Consider the following 4,990-nt stretch of genomic DNA (forward strand, 5'->3'; position numbering starts at 1 on the left):
AAGAAAGAAAAGTTGTTATTAAATATAGTTAACAACCAAGGGTCTACAGAAAATGAGAAGAAGAATGATGAGAGAGTAAAAAATAATACAGGACTTAAACAGAAGTCCTACTCCAACATCTAGGGCAGAAGCTGTCCATTGTCTACAGACTTCTTGTTCCAAAGATCAGCTGTATCTATGAGAGCTCTGAGTGTCCTCAATTTGAACTTCCCGATTGGAGTAGCCTTCCAATTATGTGGAAGTCTGAATTACTTCTTTGGTTGTTAAACCTGAACCCAAGCAATGACTCTGATATATCACTGCTGTATTTGTTGTGAACAGTACCTGATGAAGTCCTTTCCATTGAGGTCCAGAGCAGCAGTTTTCCTACGATGTCTCTTCCAGTAAATGAAATAGCCTGTTTGAAGATCACAAAGAGATGCTTTAGGAAAATGTCTTGGAGAGGTACCCTAAACCCATTGGCAAAAGAACTGGGTATCAAACAAGAGTCCCTTGTCATATTTTGCCATGTCACCATGCAGTAGGGTGGTGTCTAATGTTGCAGTAGGATCCCCAAATGCATAGATGCATTTTCCTCCTCAGAGCACACTCACTCTTCTGGATTGAGGGATTTATTATTTTTTTGTCTTGGTTTCTCTTTGATAAAGTGGAACAAATTTTGTCCCTCTGTGTCCCCTCTTTTTTACAGTAGCTACAGGCATCCTTATCAATAGGTGGTGTTTGGGAAGTGGCTTACTTAGCTGTTTGATCATGAGCGCCACAAGTGTATGTGGTGCCTTGCCTCATTTTTATTCTAAATCCATTTCAATAAGTTATACCAGGTTGTTTTAGTTCAGATGCAGGGGTTATTTTCCATTCTAATTTCTTTCTTTGAATTGGGTGCCCATTATCCAGTTTATCTCCATTGACAAAATGAGGCAGAGGGTCTGCCGTTACATCAGCGTTCTCCTTCGTTCCCAGATGTGTTTAGAAGATATGTTCTATTTTGTCCTAAAATTCTCCTACAGTTTCGTCTGTACTGTTTGTATGTTGCATGATTTAATTATGGTCCAATCAATTTTTATTCAACATGTTTCAAGTATGACTGTTAGAATTCTTTGCCTTAATTTTCAAGCACCTTTGCACCCTCAAGCGTATTGTGAAAAGAAGGATCTAGTAGGTCCCTCTCTGGGTCGGTCCAGTCAGCCTTTGCCAACAGAATTTGGCCTCTGAGGCTCTGACCAACATGTGCACAAGGAGATGCAGATCAAGTAACTCTGGGTCAGATGTGCCCCAAAGAATTCTAAATTCTGTTATGAATGTTTGCTGGTCTTAGCTAGGTGGCAAGAAATCTTTACAGCTTTTAATTCAGCTTGAGTCCAGGTTTAATTCTACTCCTTCCTGCTTACCTAGCACATGAGAAGGATGACTTTTGTGAGGCAGCTGGCTTCAGGGGGTTGGGAATCGTTGGGAAGAGGTTAAAGGTCTGTACAAGGGGAAGAGGAAGGAGAGGCTGTCGAAGAAAAGTGATCAGAGCTGAAGAATAAGAGGGAGGAGAGAGAGCAGGATGTAGGCAAGCAACTGGAGGGCAAAGAAGTTTGCTAGGTAAGTTAGTCTACTTTGTTGCTACTAAAGTTTGTCAAAATGCTTGTGGCTTTGGCCAAAGATTCTTCTAGTGGAGGCCTCTGAATACTCATAAAAAAAAAAATACTGCCCATTTGGACTGAGAAATCTTATTCCCTTTCTTTCCTAAGGAAACTTTCAAGTGAACAATTTTGTTCAAGTCAAATGTCCCCCAGGGTACCCACTGAAGCCCTACATCATGCTTGGGAAAATTATGTCATTTGGAAAGACAGATAAAGGAATTAGGGCTGTAATGAGAGTAAGTATAAAAAGCAACACTTTCCCTGCAAAAGACGATGTAGACTGAGATGGACCCATGAGAGCTGGCAATGGTTTGTAGAAAGAAAATGCTCATGCATCTCGTATGTCAGGTCCCTAAACTGATGGCTGGCTGCCTCCCAACACAGACCTGACAATCAGCACCCCCAGCTGGTGGGACACCAGAGAGACTGTCCTCTCTGAATCAAAAAATAAAGCTCTGAAGACTGAAACTGGAGACAGAAGAAGAACCTCATCCAGTTTTATTGGTGAGTTGGAGCAAGGTTTGTCCCAATGGGCAGTCCTGGTAAAAACTGCCAAGTCACTGGTCTGTAGACTGCTTGAACAACAGGCTTATAGAGTGTATGCCTGTGTTCTATGCAACGATGCTCCCTATTTTAAGACAGCACACCACGAAATGGTAACAGCAGTGCAGCAGAAAGGGATGAAAAGAATTGCTTGATTCCACTAAGGAGGTCAAACAAGTGGGAACTGATAACAAAACCTGGGTGCCAAACCAAGAAGAAATAAACAAGTCACACAACACCAAAAAGAAGGGAGGGCAGAGCTGGTGCTGACTTACCACATCGTTGTGGACTTGACTGGAGGCGAGGAGGGTCCATGCACAAGGGTCCGTGCAAACTGTATTGCGGTGGAACCTCCAAGAAAACTATGGAAATAAATGAAGATCACTCAAAAGAAAACAAGCGAATCCTATTTATTCGGAGCTTGCTATAACAAGAGAGTCACCACCATCGCTTGAATATGGCAGAAGCTCAGATGTGTGTGTAGTGGGAAAGCTCTTGTGAGAAGGGAAGGCTTCAGGTGTGCTCTACTTGGAGGCTATTGGCATGCAGATCCTGGAGGTAGGCTACCTGAATGTGGGCCGTCCTGTATAATTTGTTAGGAGTGCATATTTGGGTTTCTATAGTCAGTCCTAAGTTAGAAGTAGGGGCCAAATTTATGGATACTGGCAGTTAATGAGCAGACCCTGATTTGGGGCTCATGTTGAAGAAGTTGTGGTTGGACTCTTACATGAGTTGCTATAGAGGATGTGTGTCAGTTTTATTTTTATATATGGTTTTGCTATTGCCCTTTTAAATATTTAATCTCTTACCTCTCACTGAGTATTTGGAAGTTTTGATGTTGACTGCATTGCTGATGTTGTCCAGAGCATTGGTGACTTCTCCAGTCAGGGCATGGGTGACCTGAGAATTTCGCCAGACTTGTGCAGTAGTCCACACAGCAACTTATCCAAGACAAAAGCTGTACTATGAACGGTCCTCTGGAATGGTGAGTCCTACAAGTTCTCAGACTTGATCTTGCAATGACTACTTAGTTCCTGGGGTCAATAATCAGCTACAAGACAACCTCAGAGTCTCAAAAAGGATCTGGAAGTCACAGTTTAGTTCTCAGTTGACTCCAAGTCCAAAAGAAGGGAGAATAATTGGAACGCTTAGTTTGGAGACTAAGGTTAGCTTCTAGCCAGATATTGACAGAGTCTGGAAGAACTGAAAATCTGGTAAAGGCTGACAATCCATGCAAGAATTATGAGAGAATACAGTTTGATACCAAGAAGATCTTTCCACAGTGAAAAAGAAAATTTTGTTACTAGATAAGACAAAGTTTGTGCATGGACCAGCCAACTGCAATTTACAGAGAGGTGCAAACGAGCTCAGACTCAAAGACAATGAGTAGGATCAGAATCTGATCATCCACAAGAGTGTGCTATAGTTCCCCATTGAAACACACAGTTTCTCTCTACCATCTCTCTTCCCCTTTTGGTCAAAGACAATCTCAAAGAGAGATTATTCTTGATCACAAAATAAGGCTGGTCTCAGGACATGTGGCCTGGTCATTTGCATAGATGCACCAAGAATGACAGTTTAACACATAGGTCTGAGGTTTGCTTTGCTGGGAGTTTTCATAAAGAATCTCGGATTGGACATTCCAAGCCTCCCAAGGATAGGAAGCCAAGCCAAGAATTCACCGTCACCTTTCATCTGCAGTACCCAATGCTTTGGTGGGAATTCCTCTGTTCCTGAGGTCCCCAAGATAGCCTAAGATTCCTGAGCCTGCCAGGAAGTGACCTTCCTCACTGACCTGTAAGGCTGGGAACCCTCTGAAGCCACTTACCAGCCCCGTCTTCCCAAGAGAGACTTTGCAAGCACTGACCCCACCCAGTCATCCTTTGTTCCTAGAAGCATCTGCTCAGATCTGATTAAATGAGCAGCGTTCTCAACTGTGACGTGATAGGCAGTCTTGGTTGCATCACCAATGTTTCCGATTATGTCCCTTTAACAAGGTGGACACACTCTTGTTGAATCTATGCAAATAACTCTTGCCATGCAAATAAGAAGACTCAGTAAGAGTTTCAGAACTGTGGAAAGGCAAGTCAGGGTAGACCAGATAACTGTTTCATTTCTGTTTACAAGAACGCAGTCTACTAAGTTGTTCTAAGTGATAGGTAGCTGATAGAAAGCGGTTTCTTGTATCCAGAAAATATAACATTAATGCATCAGCACTATTCCAGACAGAGCCCATATCCATCCAGATCATTCATTTCATTCAGTCTTATGTGAATCAATTCTTCTTCCATTTGAGCTTGGGTCAGTAGTCACATGAACACATCCGCTTTTCAGTAGAAGTTCAGAATTCTTGACGTGGTCCGTTGGTATGATTTTATTGTTGTTTAAGCGATGCCATCAGAAGCCTGTACCCAAAAGTACCTAGCATAGTCCTTTTCCACCAGGCCCTGAGATGGTGTTTCTTTTTTAAAGATAGAACCTGCGGCCCTGTAACCTATTTCAAGTGATTTCATGGAAGCATCAGGAGTAAAACAAACACACAAACAAAACTATATGTAGATGTCAAAATACTAAAAAAGGCTATTGTGTACTTATACTGATATTTTTCAAAGAGGAATACTCTAAAGAGAGTTTGTTACAAGAATAATGCAATTAACAGGAATATCTAGTTGTTTCCATAGCATGCAAAACAAAGTCAATCTGAAACAATTTTATATAAAATATCTATAAACATACATATTTGTCTACTTTTTAAAATGTAGATAGTACATCTAGTTTATGGAAGTGGAAGAACATAAGTCTTCACAGAAGAAACCTTTTTA

General features: G+C 41.5%; 1 long non-coding RNA gene across 1 annotated transcript; it reads right to left on the reverse strand.

Moving 5' to 3' along the window:
• Positions 1–324: 324 nt before the first annotated feature.
• Positions 325–4,032, reverse strand: LOC136398082 (uncharacterized). The gene is made up of 3 exons (XR_010749982.1): positions 2,978–4,032; positions 2,444–2,530; positions 325–397 (listed from the first exon to the last, which is right to left on the reverse strand). It is a non-coding gene; the product is annotated as an uncharacterized lncRNA (long non-coding RNA).
• Positions 4,033–4,990: the final 958 nt, after the last annotated feature.

The sequence above is a fragment of the Saccopteryx leptura genome, chromosome 3, assembly GCF_036850995.1.
Source record: "Saccopteryx leptura isolate mSacLep1 chromosome 3, mSacLep1_pri_phased_curated, whole genome shotgun sequence".
Classification (NCBI taxonomy): Eukaryota; Metazoa; Chordata; class Mammalia; order Chiroptera; family Emballonuridae; genus Saccopteryx; species Saccopteryx leptura.